Consider the following 21,428-nt stretch of genomic DNA (forward strand, 5'->3'; position numbering starts at 1 on the left):
TAGAGGTATCAAGCTGCTAAGTCACACTATGAAAGTTTGGGAAAGGGTGATGGAAATAAGGGTGAGGAGAAATATGTCTATTTTAGAGAACCAGTTTGGATTCATGCCAGGGTGCTCGACTACAGAAGCCATTAATATTATAAGGAGATTGGTGGAGCAGTATAGGGAGCGAAAGAGGGACTTACACATGATATTCATTGACCTAGAAAAGGCCTATGACAAAGTGCCAAGAGAGTTCCTACGGAGATGCTTAGAGGCGAAATATATACCTGTGGCGTACATTAGAGCGATTAAAGACATGTATGATGGAGGTAAGACCAAGGTAAGGATGGTAGGAGGGGACTCGGAGCACTTTTCTATTGCGATGGGGTTGCACCAGGGATCCACTCTTAGCCCATTTCTATTTTCCCTAGTGATGGATCAATTGACAAGACAAATAAAAGGTGAGGTGACTTGGTGTATGTTGTTCACAGATGACATATCCCTGATTGACGAGACTAGCAATGGAGTTAACTACAACCTGTAGGGCTGGAGACAGATGTTGAAGTCTAAAGGATTTAAATTGAGTAGGACCAAGACAAAATACTTGCAGTGCAGGTTCTGTGGCCTGCCGTGTGAGGCTGACGGGGAAGTGAGGCTTGGTACCCAGGCCATTCAAAAGGAAAGAAGCTTCAAGTATCTTGGGTCTATTATACAGGAAGATAGGGATATCAACGACGATGTTTCACACCGTATTCGTGCAGGGTGGATGAAATGGAGGCTCGCCTATAGAGTGCTATGTGACAAGAAAGTTCCACCAAAACTCAAATGCAAGCCCTACAAAGTGGTGGTTAGGCCAACTCTATTTTACGGGGCGGAGTGTTGGCCAATCAAGAAATTCCATGTTCAGAAGATGAAAGTCGCAGAAATGCGAATGTTGTGGTGGATGTGTGGGTACACTAGGATGGATAGAATTAGGAATGAAGATATCCAAGACAAGGTGGGAGTGACATCGGTGGAGGACAAGATGCGGAAAGCGAGATTGAGATGGTTTGGGCATGTGAAAAGGAGAGACATAGCTGCTCCAGTGCAGAGGTGTGAGAGGTTGGCTATGCACAGTTTCATGAGAGGCAAAGGGAGGCCGAAGAAGTATTGGGAAGAGGTGATTAGATATGATATGGCATAGTTGTAATTCACCGAGGACATGACCTTAGATAGGAGGCTATGGAGGACTCAAACTAAGATAGTGGGCTAGGTGGCTTATCTTTTTTTCATAGTGGTCGTAGTTTTGCTCATTTCTTTATTAACATTTGATATCTGCATTTGATTACTGCTTATATTTATTGGTCCGGTTTACTTTGGTTATCCTATTTATCTATAGTAGTAATGCTCCTTTCTTTTCGGTCTTTCCTACCTTGACTTTCCCTCTCTCATTATTCATCTTTTTATATTGTTTTCAATATGCTTGGCTCTACTGACCTATGTCTTGTTTTTCTTGTCTTTCCTCTCTTATTTTTCTCTCTTAAGTCGAGGGTCTTTCGGAAACAGCCGCCCTACCTTTCAAGGTGGGGGTTAGGTCTGCGTACACTCTACCCTCCCCAGACCCCACATGGTGGGATTATACTGGGCTTGTTGTTGTTGTTGTTGTTGTATGCTTATGTATGATATGTTAAGATGCTTGATTGGAGTCCTTCAGAATTCTAATCATCGTGCCATGCCTATGACCTAGCTTGGATCGTGACAACAAATCTGATTGTTCTGATACCAAAGTGTTGGAATTAGAAAAGCAAAAGAAGTAGGCAAAGCTAGACAAAGAAAGACTTTTTACTACTCAATTCCACACTGCATAAAACAACCCATGATTATTCCCTTCATAGGTTTAGAACTTAACAAATAAAGCTAAAAATAGGAATTAAAAAGTAGCGGTGAAACAGGGGTAAAACACTGAAAAATTATCCCCCTAATATAGCTAAAAACAGTAAACAGAAAATAAAGAAATTGACTAAGTAAAACTTAATTCCACTAATACTAAAAAACATGACTATAACAAGATTTTGCACGTGGTTGATTGTTGAAGAATTAGTTAACATGGTAGATTGCATAAGAGTTGACAATTTTTGATTGTTTTCAAAAATTGTGTCAAAAATTGTGAAATTTTTATGTTTATGAAAAAAAAATTAAAAATAAATTGCATATTTAAATAAACTTCAACTTCAAATTTACGTGATTTCAAATTATAATTTCAAATCATTTTCAAACGAATTCTAAAGTACTAACCCTACAAATATAAGAGTAATAAATCATGTAGGTCAGTTAAAAGCCAAAATTCGACAAGCAATTCACGCGGCAAGCCAAATAGTATAGTTGTATAATAATAAGCTAAATTGTGTCTACCACATAAACAAATATAGAAATCTAGTCACGTTAGATCCAATGGGATTGAACCTACATTAGATCGTAGAAACATGGGACGTGATTATGACGACATATTTCACTTGAATTCTATAGATTTATTTGTACGGACGCTCTAAGTCGTGCTGGTCGAGCCTAGAATGAGTTCATTATGTGCTCATTACTTAATTTTCTCCTACCTGTCAGACATCTTTTGATTTTTGTGACATTGGCCCTACATCTCCCACACACAAAGAAAAGAAGAAAAATAAATGAAAACAAACAGCTCGATTAAGTGAATATATGGGTGTGTTCGTTACCAACGGATTCAATTTTTTCATTTTATAGATTAAAAATTGTGAAAAGTATTGTTGGTAGGAAAAAAAGTTATTTAAAAAAATGAGAAAAGCACTAGTGAAAAAGGGAAAGTAAATTCTATAAATAGTGTTTAATATTGAATGTATCCTTCTCACTATCCAACACACTTCCTTCTCATCCTATAGCCCTCGTCTCCATCCGCACCTCCAACCCTACTTTTTTAAATATTTGTCTAGATTATATATAAATATCTTTAAGATAATAATTTTTATTTACTAATAGAACTAAAGAAATAGATAACATTCATTTAAAACATTTTCCTTAGAATCAAACACACCCTATATGGATTTACAGACGGTAGTAAATAATCCAAGTTCCATCTTTACTTTTAACTCCATCTGATTTTCTACAAAAACTCATTTCTTTTTGAAAATTCATGAGCACATGGATGTCACCAGAAATCAAAGCCCCGTTTACATCAAATTGCTTTTCTTGAAGGAGTAGAATTTATCCTTTTGCTTCAACTACTACATGATTTCCACAAGTAGTGAGAAGCTTTTACAAGTTAAATAACAAGGGTATTTAAGTAAGTACTCCACCATGCCCTTTACTACTAGTTTCTTTAGGGTTTTATTGTAGTTAATGTCAAATCATTGAAACTAGACTATAGAAGTTATCACATAAGTCTGTATTCATTCATCCAAAGATCCAAAAGAAAGAACAAGAGAAGAAGAAGAAGAGGAGGAGGAGAAACTTGTAAAGATGATTAGATTTGGAGATGCAATGACAGTAGTGATGCATGTAATGTTAAGGAAAAGCATAAGCATATACGAGGAATTGTCATATGTTTTGGGAGACATAATTTGGATTCTGAATTCGGTTGTTCGATTTTCAGGTATGTTTGTTTTGCCAAGGTCCAATTCAATATCTAGTCGTCACTACTCACCTATGTCCGTCGTTATTCGGCCCGATCGATAAAAGTCAAGCTCGGATGCTCTAGTCCACTTTTTCTGCCTATGTAATGTTGATGTAAGTTAATTGCCTCTTGGTTCCCTATGTGGATGACTTTTGAGCTATGAATGATGATCATTTACATCCTCTTCATTATTATTTGTATTCCTATGGAGGCTAATAAACGTTGCATAAATTTGGATCCTTAATTGTACAATATTACTAATTGATACTGATCTTGAGTAACGATTGTTCAATAGATGAAGTTTAGATAATTCAAAACCATGAATGTAATATAGGTAGATCTAAATGTTTACATACTCTTTTACTACGACAATTCAAGCTCATCTCAACTTTGTCTGCAGGTAAAGACTCATTATCACATGATGTTTTCACCTGTGAAATATGAGGAACTTACTCATTATAGAGGACTTCAAAGTAATTATCTGTTTCAATTTGTTTGTCAACTTTCTTTTTAGGTCTGTTTCAAAAAGAACGTCACTTACTTTTTTGACAACTCTTTAATTAATTCTAACTTACAACATATTTAAGACGACAATATTAAAAAACGTCTCAGTACATTTTATATATTATTAGTTTAAAATCACAAGATTCAGAAATCTTCCGACTTTCTTAAACTTCATATCAAAACAAAACCACCTAAACAAATTGAAATGAAGGGAATAGTTTGAATCATAGTTCATTCATTCAGCTGTTGAATTTATGTTCTTATTCTTGATTTTCTTTTGGTGGATGTGGGATGGGCGGTAGGAGATTACTGTTCAATTGGTTGTGTTTTGACATATCATTGGAGCATATTGAAGGAATTAAATTCGGATCACTTGTGCAGGTTAATCCGGATCCGTTTATATATATATGTGTGTTATATTTAATTAATAAAAGTGAAGAGACACAACTATTCAGATTGTCTCTGAAAAGTTGTTTCTCCTTAGAATTATAAAAGAATGTTCTTTAGAAAAAAGAACGACACTTTTTTTCTTCCTTCTCCAATTTTGAAAAGGTTCTTCTGAAATTTCCTTCAAAGATTTCTTCTCTGTATTGCAAACAAACTTTTGTAATAGGTGCGCGATTATACACTGTGACTATGCGATATAGTTCGTCTATGTATGTGATTACATTATTTGACTAGTGAAACTAAACTTAATAATCATGCAAACTATGTGTTTATTTAGATTCTTCACATGTTGGAGTTTCTTCAACCATTCCGATGAAGTGATATTTCTTTCCCATATATATATATATATATATATATTATATGTTTTCTTCCCTAAAGAATATTTGTTAGTTTCTGTGTTACTGATACTATACTAAAACAAAACTTGTTAAATCCTAAGAAATACACTAATATCTAGTAAAATATTTTCAAGGATAGTGTCTTTGACATACCTCATGAAGCTTTATGAATTTTCTATCGTTTTAGTGATCAAATATTTTCTATATGTTTCTCAACATATTATACATTCGTAATTATTACAGTGTATTCTCCCATTATAATTTATGTGAAACTTTTTAATTAGATGTATTTTTAAAATGTTGATTACTTGCATATCAAATATGTAAAAGATATACATACTACCACAGAGAAGTGTCTCTGCTACTTTTCATCTTTCTCTTCTTCTTTGACTAGATCACTACAGGTACAGATGGCCAGTTTCCTTTTTTAAATTAGTAAATAGAATAATGTTCTAATTAGTATTCATCTAAAATGTCTTGATATTTCTATTCTATCTCTCATTAATTGATTCAATGCGTTTAGAAAGTCACAAACTAAATAAGATTGTTAAAACGTGTAACTAAGTTCATGTATGCTAGCGGTGCTACATATGTTGCGCGCAAATTATTTTTTAAAAAAAATTAGGTCATTTACTGCCACTTAAAATTTTCTCTATATTTCACTTAGATACCTCAATCTATCTTTATTCCTGTTAAATAGTATCTTATTTGTTCAAAATTCAATCCTTTTAGGCACAAATCACTGACATGAAAAAAAAAAGGTGTGGTTCACCCCTTTTGAGCATGTGAAGCAGTTGACAATAATATATTTTTTCTTTTTTCCTATCTTAATCATCTAATCTAAATTAATAAAAATGAAATAAATTAATTAACAATAAAAAAGGAGTCTTCTTGTTCCCCTCCCTGCAACTATCTCCATCCACCTTTTTTCATAATCTTGTTACACACACCACCCCACCCCCTCCACCTCTCTCTCTCTCTCTCTTTCTTTCACCGTCTCCAATTCTTCTTGTCCTTTTTCCCTTATTTGTTCGGGATAATTATACTAGATGGTCATTCGGTCAAAGTAATTATAAAAGAAAAGGTCATTTGATATATATGCATGTATAGTCAGTGTATATTTTATGTATAGTCATGCTATATTCAGTTTTTGAATATATCATAATGTATATTCAGTGTATAGGTCATGTATAAGTAATCTATATTGTATAGTCAATGTATATACTTACTATAACTTTTGACAAGCTATATTGTATGGTCACTGTATCTTTCTTATGATTTTAGCTATTTTTATGTAAATAAAATATGGTTATATTTGTTGTAAACTAATTAGTTTATAGTATATATTTGAAATTATAAGTCTTAAATATTCCTGCGAAGCTTTATCTATTTCGATAAAAAAATTATGAACTGATAATTTTCATGGCCAAAGTTTGTTAATGTCATTTTATAATTGGAATAAATGACTATTAGTCGGAAGATGATGAAGGCAATGGGCAGAATTAGATGGAGAAAAAAGAAAGGATTGGGGCAATGATTTACTGGCGTGGCATCGCCGACGCAAGCGATGCCAGTGAAAGGGAAATAGGACAAGAAGAAGAACAAGAAGGAAAAAAGAAATAGAAAATAAGTTTTTATTTTCTTAAAATTCTTTTTGAATTATTTAAATAGAGTTTTAAAAATAATTTAGATATCACCATGTGTAATCATTTCATTGGTACATCTGTTATGTATTTGTGTTTGTGACACACATATCTTTGTTTTTCAACGGATTGTTATTTTGTCAAATAGGTATAAATTTCTTAAGGTTAAAGTGTTTCATAGGTACAAGTCTAAGTTATTGTGTCTAAGTAAATTATGCGGATAACTCTAATGGGTCGCATATGACTTAAGCCAAAAAACAATCATACTGTATTTCAATTTATTTAGCCTATTTTAACTTGACATGAATTATAAAAACATAAAGAAGATTTTTGAATCTTGTGTCATTAAATTAAAGATATGTAAAATATACCAAATTGTTATTTAATCTTGTGGTCTTAAACATATCATGTGGAAAGTTGAAATTAAAGAGTTTAAAAAAAAGAAAGATTTTTTTTTTTTGAATAGACTAAGAAAAAAGTAGGCCAAGAAAATTAAAATAGATGGAGTATCTTGAGATTAATTGGATTGGGGGACACCCCCCGAATTTAATTCAATAAATAGCCACTTAATTTTTTTTTTGATTTATTTTTTAGGGTTAGGGTTAAAAAATGTAAAAAAGTAGTGGGGTCATGGCCTATGTGATATTTTATAAACTTGGGTTGTGGTGTTATAGACCTATTTAATATTTTACATACTTGGGTTGTGGGGTCAGACACTTCTTTAAATTTTTCAAAAACATGGGATAAAATACAAGAATATAAAAATATATTTTACCATTACTTAAAATATATTTCATTATAAAACAAATTTACAATCCCAATTTCCATATATTAATAATAAATCTTGGGATTCAAATAAACGTCTAGAAAATCTCTCTTTCGGATGAAAATGTTTTTCAACTTTTCACTTCAGTTTTCCTCTCCTCTTCTTCTCCGATGTCTTTTCATCTTCCAAAATCCCCGCCTTATCGAACTCCGTAAACTCACATTTCTCATACAACAAACGTTTTGAAGATCTCATAAAAGGTTTCTGGAGTTCAAGCTTCATCCTCAAGTTCAAAGCTCTCACCATTTTTCTCTCAGGTTAGTTTAATCAAGTTTAAGTAGTTTCTTTTCATGTTTCTAAGTTCGCACTATTATGGCATTTTGATTTGAGTAATACCCAGAAATTTTCTGAATATTTATGTTTTTCCACTCGATTTTGATTTTTTTTTACTGTATGAAAACTGATTTTAATGGTGTTTCTGGAGAATATTGTCATTGCATGGTCGATTTTTTTTAAAGCTATACTTTTTTGGATATTTTTATTTAAGCATTACTGTGATTGTTTTAATAGACTAGTGGTCGATAGTATTATTTTAATAGACCAGTGGTCGATAGTCTTACTCTGGTTGATTGTGTTACTCTGTTTGGTTTTGTTTTTATATTTTGTTGTGTGCTTGTAGATAATATATTATTGATAAAATTAGAGGCGGCAACATCAAACGGTCTACTCTTACTCTTCATAAAAATAAAAAATGAAAGACTACTGAAGAAGTTTCAAAAACTTCAAAAAAGAAAAACAATTAGTCAAGGAGCCTGATGAGTCACAATCTGAAATAATGGTTGTGATTGATAACTACCACGACATTAGTGACGAAGCAAGTGTTGATGCTTAGTCTAGTGAAATGAGATACCGTAGATGGAACACTAGTAGAGATACCCGAGATACCCTTAGTGGAGATGATGTTGATCCCCCATCCTTGCCAATTTGTGCAAAAGATATCTCTAGTAAGTCGTACGGCCTAGCAAATAGGATGGATAGTATAGGATCATTTCCAGCAAACATATCTGTTAGAGCAGGGATGGCTCTTTATCAAAATTTTAAAAAAGTTTTAATTGATGAAAAAATTTATCATGACTTTAAGGGTGCCTGTTTTGGCCACTTGAGGCATATTCCAGAATATTTTAAGTTCAATGGATAATTGGTCCATTATATGTTGTTGCGACGTGTCAAGAATGATAAAAATCTCATGAAATTTGGTTCTATGTAAATGATAATGAGTTTGCATTGATTATGGGCTAAATTGCTCGGCATACCCCCGTGAATAAAAAATGAACAAAGTCCTTGAAAAAGGAAATAAATTTTATTACAAGGTTACCAAGAATAAGAATATCACTAGTGCTAAATAGTTGAGTTTGATCAAAAGTACTAGAATGACTAAGGAGTAGAAGTTGAGGTGCTCTTTAGTTTGATTTGGCCACGCAATACTGCTTGCCCATGATTCGTCGAAGATTGTGGATTCAAACAACATTAAATGATGGATGATTTAGATTTCTTCATGAGTTATATGTGGGGGAAAGAGTGTTTTAATTTGATGTTGACGTATATGAAGAGCAAAATTAATTTGAAAAAGCGGCAGGAAATGTACATTGAAAAGAAGAATGCATCTTATGCTCTTTACAGCTTTTCCTGGGTATTTCTGATACTTATTTATCAATCATGTAGTTGATTTTTGATAGAATCTTGTTTACTTAGTAGTATTTTATAGACCATGTCTATTTAGTTGTTCTTTATTAATTCAAAGTTTGGATATATGAGACTTTTCCTCATCTTGGAAAGTACGCCGATAAGCTTTTGGATTATCCTTTGTCCATTCCTTGTTTACTTAGATGGCACACAAAAAAGAGCGATAATCTAATGGAAGGTGATCCATTTAAGTACAAAGAAAAAACTACAAAGGTATAAATTTATTTGTCATTATCTATATTTTTAAATTAGTAAATATTGTGTTAATATTTATATATATATTTTTAATAGATTGTTCACCCATTCCTTGTCCTACTATCTGTGAGATGAAACAAAATTATATGACAGTACTCAAACCATATACAGACGAAGCTAAGAAAACGATCCTTGATGCCTTAAAGGTTGATTTAAAAGGTGTGACCGTCCTCATTTCAACAGTAGCGGCGGAGGCAGAGGATCAATATTTGGGTGATCACACTTAAGTAAAAGTTTGTGAGAATTCTATTTTGAGTGAAAAGAAAAATATTTTGAGTACTTTTATTGATGAAAATCTATGCAAGCATGTTGCATCCCTCGAGCAATCAATGATGAAAGTCGTTATTTATTTATGTGATGAAACATTAAGGAGAATTGAAAAGAACAAGAAAAAGCAAGGTAAACTAGTTTATATATTGTTGTTGTTAAATAATTTATTTCTATGGATGCTTGGCCACTGGCCCTGCAACTAATGATGAAGAATTTACAGAAACTGAAGAAGAGTTTGAAGCTGTAGTTGATGAATACCTTGCATCATCAGTTCAGTTGGAAAAAAACAAGAAAGAAGAAGAAAAGGCGAATGAGAAGGCAGTTGTTGATTCTTATTTACATGAAATGCATGATTTATCAAGGTCCTTATATGAAGGCTTAAAATTAGTTTCGAATTATATTGGTGGATTGTTTAAAGATGTTTTAAATGATGAATTCCTTCACTCTCATGCATGCTAGCATTGATTTAAATAACTTGAAAGTTGATTGCTTTGAACCCACCTAGTTTTCTATGATAAAGTAAAGTTGAAATGAAGTTTGACTCCAATGAATGTTATGAAGTAAATGCCTACATTTAAGGGAGTCTTGTGAAATGATTGAATGGTGATGAAAGGGCTTTTAGCCAAAGAAAGGATTTAATGTGAAAGGACAATTATCACATATTTGAATCAAATGAACTGTTTTAATGAGCTATTCAACCGATGATGATTTGATGTCTAAAGTTATACAATGCCTATGTTATTATGATATTTAAATGTTATTCCATGGGATTGACCTAGCACTGATTGTAACATATAGATGGGGACTCGACCTAAGGGGTCCTTAAGTAAAGTCTCATGTTGCATTAACTATGCGTCAACATAGGATCCCTTGCAGGCTATTTAGGATAGTGGATCCATAATTATCCCTTAAAATTAAAGTTAAAGGAATGATCAAAGTTGATGGAGTTCTACCCGACAAGTAGTCTTCTCGTGCCAACGTAGGGGGTTATGTTGGATTCCATGTAATAACTTGAATGGTCTTAAATATCGGTTATAGTCATATCCCCACATATGTATTATTTAAATGCTATCTACTAGATTACTCATGCATGCATTCACTCATGTATTTTACCTTATGAATGTCTTAATGTTTTTATCATGTAGCATGCCTACATACTTAGTTTGGACCAATGTTCCTCCTCCTCCACGTAGTTAGTTTGGATCGTTTGAAGGCCACTTTTGGTGTATTCCCATTCTTTCAGGGACAATACTCCTCCCCTTTCTAGCATGTGTTATGTTGAGGCATTAAGATACCTATTTTGGTACTTTATTGTTAGTTTATTTGAGGGTGAGTTAGGGACATGTCTTAGCCCCTGCCAAGTCTATTAGTAAAGGTATGTTTGAAAATAAATGTATGATGATCTAAGCTTGATGATGACTCTTATTTTATGATGTTCTCCCTTAGTCCCGATTTCCCCTCTTTCTTCTGCTTGATATTTATTGTCAGTACTGATGAAAGGCTAAATGAATGCTAAGGGGCTTGGTTAAGGTACCTCCGGGTTTCTCATTCATCGTGTCACATCTAGGCCCTAGGCCTGAGTCTTGACAAACTTGGTATTAGAGCACAAGGTTTTGAAATGGTCCTCGGAGTCTAGTATACCGCATTAAATAGGTTTTTATTCATGATTGTGAAGCGCACCACAACTATGAATAGGAAACTATAGGATGTTTAGAAAAGTTTTTCACTTCTTTCAAATTCATATCATGCCTTAGAGTGTCCTAACCTTTTCTCTAACTAATGTCCTCTTTTGTGTTCCCTAGATAATGGCTAACGAAAGTGCACCTCAATGAGCAAGGGTTGATGCTGAGGACCAAACTCCTCTGGTTCCAGATATCCCACACCATGAATAAGGGGTAACCCATGCCGAGTTCCAAAAAATTATCATGTTGTTGGCTCAAGTTGTGGCCAACCAAGGGAATCAATGTATCCCACCTCCTCAAATGTAAAATCCAGCCTCTAGTATTAAGGATTTCCAAAGGATGAATCTGCTCGAGTCGATGGTTCTAAACTAGATGATGACCCTATGGAGTTCATTTATGAGGTGTATCAGATTGTGGAAATCATGGGTGTTCCACCAAATGAAAAGGGTGAGCTAGTGGCCTATCAACTCAAAGGTGTGGCTCGAGTGTGGTACAAAAAATGGGTTGGAGTTCAAAGGTGCCTTCCTAGACCGCTTCTTCCCATTGGAGCTAAGGGAGGCCAAAATCTAAGATTTCATCAACCTCCATCAAGGTAGTATGAGCATGAGGGAGTATGCTCTCAAATTCACTAAGTTGTCAAAGTATGATCCCTTTATCGTCTCCGACCCAAGAGCTAGGATAAGCAAGTTTATTTCTGGTGTCTCAAGCTTGGTATCCAAGGAGTGAAACACAGCCATATTGGTCAAGGAGATGGACATCTCTCGGTTAATGACTTACGCAGGACAAATTGAAGAAGAGAAACTGAGAGAGAGATTAAGGGGGTTCAAAAAGGCTAGAGTGGATGGTGGAGGGTTTAACCCTCAAAGGTCCCATTATGGTTACAATGGTAAAGGCCAAGGTGGGAAACGGTTTGTGGGACAAGGTTCCACCAATACTCCTCCTCTAAGATTCAACAAGGACAAGGGTGCTAACCCAATGGTTTCAAGAGAGAATGTTAGTGCTCAAAATTTCCCCACTTGCAAGAAGTGTGGAAGGACTCATAAAGTGGAATGCTTAGCCGGCTCCAATACATGCTTTAAGTGTGGCAAGCTGGGCCACCATGCTAGGGATTCTAGAGGTTGTGGTGGTAGGCCTCAAGGCCAAATTGCTCATGGTCAACAAGCCCAAGAAGTTTTCCAACGCACAAACCGCTTTTATGCCTTACATGGGAGACAAGAGGTTGAGGATGCACCTAATGTCATTACTGATATGTTAAAGGTCTTTGCTTTTGATTTGTATGCACTATTAAATCCGGGTGAAAATTTATCATTTATTACTCCATTCATTTCTAATAGGTTTGATGTGTCATTCAAAATGTTATTAGAATCCTATTTGGTGTCTACCCCCATTAGTGAGTCGGTTATTTCTAGAAAAGTTTATAGGGGTTGTCCCAAATTTATCCTGCATAAATTTATTCCTTATGATCTTATTGAGCTTGATATGGTATATTTCGATGTCATTCTTGGAATGGATTGGTTACATGCATCTCATGCTTCTATAGATTGTAGGACTCATTGAGTTAAGTTCCAATTTCCCAATGAGTCCATTCTTAAATGGGAGGGTCGTGATTCGGTGGTAAAGGGTAAGTTCATTTCTTATCTTAATGCCCGAAAAATGATTGCTAAGGGTTGTATTTACCATATTGTAAGGGTTATGTAACACCCCTCAAAATTTTACCCTAGAATTCAAACCCTTCTTGTATACAGGTAGGGTCGAACTCGAGTATTGAGGAGCGTATGCATAAGTTGAGATGAGTCTTTGAGAATTTGATCAGTATTAGAGGTGAGGTGGGGTCATGGAGGACCCCTAGGATCAAATTAAATCCAAAAGATTCGTCGTGGCTAAGTTTAGGATGAGTTCGTATAAGGGTCAACTTGTAGCGACCCTATCTTTTGAAGGATGTCAATCTGGGTGGCCCACGACCTACCAAATTAAAGGTCGTCGAGTCTTCTTTCCAATGCTACCAAAAACGTAAATTTTGGAGTTCGGAGTCAAAAGATATGACGATCCTAAGATGAACTAGCACGACAGGAATTTCATTCTTGGCCTGGGTTGCAACTGCTGGGGAAATGGCCTTGGCGCTGTAAGGGCGCGATGCGCCACTATCGCGCCAGAAATATGCCTCAGTAGTTTGGTCTCTGGCACGGTGTGCCACTACGAGGTGTGCAGGTTTTAGGCGTATTCAGCCTGGCGCTGCAATGGCGCGATGCGCCACTATCGCGCCAGGTGCGTTTTTAGCCTATTTTCAGAACTTTGAGGAAGGGTAATTTGGGAACTTACCCAAGTTATATATGTATTACCCTTGGTCATTTTGGGATCTAAATTTCCAGCTCTTTCTCTCTCTAAAAGCCCTAGAAGTTCCTCTCTCCCTCTCCCTTCTTCATCATCTTCTTCTTCTCCATTCTCAACAAAGATTTGTCCCAAGAGCTTCAAGATTTGAGTCCTCCATTGAAGACCCAACATCAAGGTTCTCTCCAAGTCTTCACTAAGGTATGTAAGGCTATCCAAAACATGGGTTGAGTTCACCCATATGCCCTATTCTTGCTTTGAGGTTAGATGTTCATGAAAAATGGAGTTCTTGGTATGGTCTAAGTTTAAATGAGTTTTGTCCCCTATTTAATTGATTCTATATGTGTGAATGTTATTGAGCTAAGAGGTTCCAAAATAAGCCCTTAGTTGAGTATGAGTGATGAAGAAATGAGTTGTGAAATATGTTCTATTTATCTTTTTACTATGTAGATTATGATAAAGGATGTTATTTTCTTGAGAATGTTGCTCAATATGAAATGTCAATTTAAAGTCTTGAAATTGTGATAAGCCTCAAAAGATTTCTCAAATGGATGAAAGAAATGATTGATTATATCTAGATGATGCTGCATATGTGCATTTAAATTTATTTGAATGATATGCTTGAGATTGATCGGATAGTACGATTGAGAAAGGTATGATTGTGACAGAGTTGATGAGATGACAAGGTTGTAATGAGACTTGTCGATGTGAGTTGATTGAGTTGATTGGATGGAGTTTTATGGGCATTGAGTCTTGGGAGGAGTATCGAGCACCGAATTAGGCAAGAGTATAGTCCATACTCGAACCCAATACCTGTGTTGCCAAACGTAGAGGGGATTGAACCGTTAAGTCGGATGCTTCCCCGAGAGTTTGTCCTGACATTATAGGACTTGGTTGGATTGGATCCATGAGTGTTTGATTCGTTCGTACCCTAGCAAGATATGAACGGGCGCGGCAACAATGTCGTTTTGTTGTACCTTTACTGGCTCATAAGTGTTGGTTGTCGGTTAAGAGAAACTCCCAAATAGGTCTTGATAGTACTCCGAGTCAGATTGAGTTGAATTGTATATGATTGGTCCCATCTAAATCATATTCTTATTTAGACTTAGGACATTGGATTGAGTTGAGATTCCGAGTTGATTGATTTCTTCCTTGATGTTCGTTGTATTCGGCCATTTTACATACTCGTACATTCCATGTACTGACGCTATTTGGCCTGCATCGTTTTATGATGCAGCGACAGGTACCAGAGATCATGAACCGACGCTCCGTTGAAGATCCACTTACACTCTCAGCTAGTTGGTGAGTCCTCCTAGTTCCCGGAGGATATTGAGCCTTCTTGTATAGTTTTGTTGTCCTTTCTTCTATTTTGATTGTTGGTAGCCAAGGACTTGTCATTGGCACCTTTTAGACTTTAATAGAGGCTTCATAGACTAGAGTGTGGGGAGGTCGAGCTGTTATCTTGAGGAGTCTTATTTTATTGTCTTGATGGATTGTAAATGTTTAGCCTTCGGCCCCATATATGAATAGTATTTCATTAATTGAGTTTCCACTAAGAGAATGTGATTGAATGAATGAGTGACTGGACCAGGTGGTTCGCTCGGAGGTCAGAAATGGCCTTCGGGTGCCAGCCACGCCTAGGGTACCCTCTCGGGGCGTGACAAACATGGTATCAGAGCATAGAGTTCAAGTGTCCTAGGGAGTCTATGAAGCCGTGTCTAGTAGAGTCTTGCTTATGGGTGTGTTGTGCACCACACTTATAAGCAGGAGGCTATAGGACATTAGGAATTGTTTCACTTCTTTCATACTCTGAATTTGTACGATAAAGTTAAACTCTATGAAACTTCCCTTCTAATTCGTGCGTTTATACGTTACAGATAATGCCTCCAAAACGTACTGCTAGCCAGAGGAATATTGACAATGCCGAGATGCCCCAGTCCGAGGCACGCCCGGCAAGGGCTAGAGGCCGACCTGTGAGATACTCAGAGGCACCCCAAGTGCCAGCTAACCCACCTGCACCCACATCAGAGGCAGAATTTCGAGGGGCAATTGCAATGCTCACGCACCTAATGGCTGCCCGAAGTGGTAATCAGAGTTCGCCGACTCTTAGCTCTAGCTCCCAAGAGCCATCTGCTGCCACTAGAATCAGAGACTTTCTAAGGATGAATCCACCGGCATTCACGGGTTCTAAAGTTGATGAAGATCCCCAAAACATTATTGATGAAATGTGGAATATTCTGAAAGCTATGCATGCCACAGAGATTGAGGGGGTCGAGTTGGTGTCCTACCAACTCAAAGATGTGGCGAGCATTTGGTATAACCAATGGGAACAGAGTAGGGGTGAGGATGCTGAACTTGCTAGATGGGATGAATTTGAGGGAGCCTTCCTTGACCACTTCTTTCCCCGAAAATTGAGGGAAGCGAAGGTGGAGGAATTTGTTAATCTGAAGCAAGAGGGAATGACAGTTAAGGAGTATGGCTTGAAGTTCATCCAGCTGTCCAGGTATGCTCCAGAAATGATTCCTCATGTGAGATCAAAGATAAGGAAGTTCGTCTCCGGATTAAGGAGGCATGTGAAGAAGGAGTGCAAAGCAGCATTGTTGATCTCGGACATGGATATTTTGAGACTAATGGTGTATGCTCAACAGGTTGAGGATGAGAAAAGAAAAGACAAGGAGGATCACCTGAGCAAGAAGGCAAAATCAGCGGGCCCTGAGGGTGAACTGAGGCAAAGCAAGGGCAATAGGTCCTTCTTCCATAAGAGGCCTTCCAACTATGCCTCGTCTACCACCAGTGCACCGATGCCGCAAAACAGGTATGATCATCAAGGACAAGGTTTCCAGAATTTCAGACCCCAGGGTTCTCAATCCCAGGCCAGTGTAAGTCAAGGTTCGAGGGGAAAGCCACCATGCAGCAAGTGTGGTAGGCTCCACTTGGGAGAATGCAGAGCAGGAAGGGTTGGTTGCTATAAATGCGGCCAAATGGACTATTTTATGAAGGAGTGTCCAACATGGGGGAACAGAGCCCAGTCCTCTACCACTGCACCACCGACTAGAAGTAATCAAAGGGGCACTACTTCAGGCACCGGCGGAGGTACAAATCGTTTATAAGTATTGGGTAGTCGCCAAGATCAAGAAAACTCTCCAAACATCGTGACAGGTATGATTCGAGTCTCTTCTCTTGATTGTTATGTATTAATGTATCCGGGTGCCACCCTATCTTTTGTGACTCCTTATGTGGCTAGTAAATTTAATAAAATTCCTGAACATCTTCTTGATCCTTTTAGTATGGCCACTCTTGTCGGTGATTCTGTCTTAGCTGAGAGAGTCTATAGAGATTGCAATGTGTCCATTTATCACAGGGATACCTTGTCCGACCTAGTTGAGTTGGACATGGTTGACTTTGACGTGATCCTTGGCATGGACTGGCTCTATGTCTGTTATGCCTCCATTGATTATAGAACTCAGATTATCACGTTCAAATTCCCGAATAAGGCTGTCATAGAGTGGAAGGGTAGTCCTATTGCGCCTAAGGGTAAGTTTATTTCATACCTTAGGGCCAGGAAGCTAATCTCAAAGGGGTGTGTTTATCACATTGTCCGAGTGAAAGGAGACAATATTGAGTCTCCATCCCTTGAGTCGGTTCCGATTGTCAACGAGTTTCTGGATGTCTTTCCTGATGATCTGCCTGGAGTCCCTCCTGATAGGGAGATTGACTTTGGGATTCATATTCTTCCTGATACCCAGCCTATCTCAATTCCTCCATATAGAGTGGCTCCAGCCGAGTTGAAAGAGTTGAAGGAGCAGTTGAAGGACTTGTTAGATAAGGGATTTATTAGGCTGGGTGTCTCGCCATGGGGAGCTACGGTCCTATTTGTTCGAAAGAAAGATGGATCCCTTAGAATGTGTATTGACTACAGGCAGCTCAATAAGGTCACCGTAAAGAACAAATACCCTCTCCCCAGAATAGATGACTTATTCGATCAACTTCAGGGTGCCCCTTGTTTCTGAAAGATAGACTTGAGATCCGGCTACCACCAGTTGAAGGTGAGAGAATGCGATATTCCAAAGACTACTTTTCGTACTCGTTATGGCCACTTCGAATTTTTGGTCATGTCCTTTGGGTTTACTAATGCCCCTGCCACTTTTATGGATCTCATGAACCGAGTATTTAAGCCATATCTTGATATGTTTGTGATTGTATTCATAGATGATATTCTGGTTTACTCCAAGAATGAGGAGGAGCATGCCCATCATCTTTGAGTCATCTTGCAAACTTTGAGAGACCAGGTATTGTATGCAAAGTTCTCTAAATATGAGTTTTGGCTTGCATCAGTGGCCTTCTTAGGCCACATTGTATCTGGAGATGGTATTCAGGTTGATGTTCAGAAGATTGAGGCAGTAAAGAATTGGCCCAGACCCACATCCCTGACGGAGATAAGGAGCTTTTTGGGTTTGGCAGGCTATTATCGAAGGTTTATAAAGGGATTCTCATCCATATCATCACCATTGACTAAGCTGACCCAAAAGAAGGCTAAGTTCCAATGGTCCAATGCTTGTGAGGAGAGTTTCCAGAAATTGAAGACCAAACTAACCACTGCTCCTGTTCTAACTTTGCCCAATGGAACAAAGGGTTTTGTGATCTATTGTGATGCATCCAGAATTGGTTTGGGTTGCGTGTTGATGCAAAGGGGGAAGGTGATAGCCTATGCTTCAAGATAGCTTAAGCATCATGAGAGGAATTACCCAACTCATGACCTTGAGTTGGCAGCTGTGGTGTTTGCGCTTAAAATCTGGCGCCACTACTTGTATGGAGTGCATATTGATGTATTCACCGATCACAAGAGCTTGCAATACATCTTTAGCTAGAAGGAACTCAACTTGAGGCAAAAGAGATGGCTTGAGCTACTCAAGGACTATGATATGAGCATCCTCTACCATCCAGGTAAAGCTAATGTAGTTGCTGATGCTCTTAGCAGGTTGTCTATGGGTAGCACTGCCCACGTGGAGGAAGGAAGGAGAGAATTGGCGAATGAGGTACACAGATTAGCCCGATTGGGAGTTCATCTGGAAGAGAACAATGAAGGCGGAGTTACTGTTTGTTATAACCCGTATTTTGCTCATTAGGGCATTTCGGGATAACGGTAATAAGTCAAGGGCAAGGCTATGGTTGATCTTGTTGGATACAAAATTCTTATGACTAAATTAGAATTTCAATTTGTAAATATTATAAAAGGTGAGAGGCAAAAAAAAAATTGAAATTTCTCATAGAGAATGTTATATCCCATATTTTATATGGTTGGATGTTTTAGGGTAGCTGTGGTAAAGTTAAGGGAATAAACATCTTCCAAAATTTATTTAATATACAAGTTGAATATGAATATTATTTATGATCATTAATAGTGTGGAAATATTGGAAAAGGCAAAGGGCAAAAAGGAAAATTCGCAAAGTGGCCAATGGTAATATTGTGGAAGGCTAGGGGTAAAATGGGAATTTCACAAAGTCTTCAAGAAGACTCATGTGGGACCCACATGCCACATGGCAGCCCATTATTGGAGAAAAGGGGTGTGTTGGACCAATGAAACCTTGACATGTGTCACCACTTAGATCTTGACATTTGTCGCCACTTAGGGCTTGACACGTGTCACCACTTAGGGGATGACACGTGTCACCACTTAGGGGATGACATGTGTCACCCCTAAAGTTGTATATATATATATGAGTCTTATGACTCATTAATTTCCATAATCATCTAGACATTTCAAGAGAAACAAAACGGAATTACAAGAGAAAAAAAAAACAAGAGAAGAGAAGAGAAATTAAGGTAGAAAGAAGGAAAGAACTACGATTTTGGGAGGAGAAAAAGGTAAGTTCTCCGATTCCGTTTCAAGAATTAATTATATGAGATATACCATGATGTTATGAAGATGTTAGTAATGAAATTTTATGGTTTGAAGCAGCCCAAAACGTTACCAAACAGTCCCTAAGTTTCAGCTGCGCTAAAGGAAATTCCGAGGGAAGTTTTGGTGAGTTTTGGTGAATTTCGGGAAAGGTAATATTTTCTCTTTCGAACAGAACTTTATGATGATGTTATGAAGCATATTACATGTCTTAAAATATGCTGGAAGTATAAAAACATGTATAAGGATGTTTGACGTTGGAAACAAACTAAATGGACGTCGTAGTAGTTAAATCGAAGTCGCGTAGTGTGTTGTTGTTGTGGTGCTGCAGTTTGGTGGTGGTTTAATTGCGTGTTGCAGGGCTGTAAAGTACTCAAAAATGGATGTGGGTGCTGCTGGTTTCAGCCACACAACCCTCCGTTTGGTATGACTACATATTTTACGAAATAAAGGTTAAAAACTCTACTTTGGTACCGTAGTTTGGAATGAGTTGTATAGAACTTGTATTGTGTAAAGTTGAAGTGATTTACTTGTATACATACTGCTGGCTGTTGTTGTTAGTATGGTTGTTGATATGGTGGCTGAGTTGAAAACTCGGGGATGTTCAAGTTATAGGGGAGATGCTGCCCGATTTTCGGTAGATTCGGAGCTAGTAATAAACTAGTCGAGAGACATAGATAAGGAAATAATTCCTATGGTTACTTGGGTGTAGAGTTGGAAATTGGAAAGTGAGAGTTTATTAACATTAGTATTAATTTCATGTTGAATAGGTTCAAGAGACGACTAGGCGAGCATAGTTAAGAGTAATCCGTAAGAGGTATGTAAAGCGAATCTTTCTTTCTTTTGGCATGTATTTGTTATAAGTATGTAAAGCATATTCTTTCGATTTTCATGTTTTGACATAAGTATGTAAAGATAATATTTCTTTTGGTATGGTATTTATGAAACAAAAATATGACTTTTATATAATTTCAAAGAGGTTCCTATTCCTAGAGCCATTAGGATAGCCAATTCCTTGATTTCCAAAAGGTATTTTATTATGCTTCGATACGTCTATATGATTCCACAAGATTAATTTTGATATAATCCGGGGTAACTTTTGAAAGGTACTTGACAGGAGTCTCGTCTTGATTTTTAAATGATAGCTCATTCTGATTATTCCATTGAGTCTTAAATTTGATTTAAATTGCATATAGTTTCTCACTACTCCACCCGTGGATGCCTCAATGCTTCTTTCACTGAGCCTGGGCCAGGATATGTTTTCGTGCGTATTTCTCTGCATTATTCGCCGTGTCCCGACGTGAGGGGGAAGGTATGACATGTACCATGGGGTGGTAAATATTATGCCACTGAGTTATGCTGTGCCATGTACATATATGTTTGTGATATGATATGATATGATTTGATATGGCCATCTGATATGATATGATTTGTTACGGAGATATTCCCTACTCTGGTGTTATGCTGTGCCGTGGCGCCGATGATGGGAGGGCGACCACACTTTGTTCACCGAGTCCCATAATGGGGCCGGATATGGCATATGTTTTTCTGTATACATTATCCGGGGTTTTGATCAGCATTTGATATCTCCGGACATTTTGCTCAGTTTTGTACATTCTATTGCGGTAATGACTTTACTTATTACAACCCATTATATGTGGGTTGATAAGCATTTTATATTTCTGGATATTTTGCTCATTTTTGCACATTCTGCTCTGGTAATGACTTTACTGATTTCAGTCCATTCTTTACATACTCAGTACATTTTCCGTACTGACCCCCTTTCTTCGGGGGCTGCGTTACATGCCCGCAGGTACAGATGATTGGTTTGCTGATCCGCTCGCTTAGGACATCCACCATGTTAGTCGACAGTACTCCTTTGTTCGGAGTTTTATTTTGGTACTGACACCTTCTGTTGTATATATATATACGTTGTTCAGGGTACGGC

General features: G+C 37.2%; 2 long non-coding RNA genes across 2 annotated transcripts; both read left to right on the top strand.

The window, feature by feature from the left end:
• Positions 1–2,739: 2,739 nt before the first annotated feature.
• LOC129882467 (uncharacterized) lies at positions 2,740–3,848 on the top strand. The gene is made up of 2 exons (XR_008765770.1): positions 2,740–3,274; positions 3,584–3,848. It is a non-coding gene; the product is annotated as an uncharacterized LOC129882467 (long non-coding RNA).
• Positions 3,849–19,382: 15,534 nt separating this feature from the next.
• On the top strand, positions 19,383–21,088 carry LOC129881593 (uncharacterized). Its single transcript, XR_008765628.1, has 3 exons — positions 19,383–19,446; positions 19,541–19,632; positions 20,251–21,088. It is a non-coding gene; the product is annotated as an uncharacterized LOC129881593 (long non-coding RNA).
• The last annotated feature ends 340 nt before the right edge of the window (positions 21,089–21,428 follow it).

The sequence above is a fragment of the Solanum dulcamara genome, chromosome 3 (genome assembly GCF_947179165.1).
Source record: "Solanum dulcamara chromosome 3, daSolDulc1.2, whole genome shotgun sequence".
NCBI lineage: Eukaryota > Viridiplantae > Streptophyta > Magnoliopsida > Solanales > Solanaceae > Solanum > Solanum dulcamara.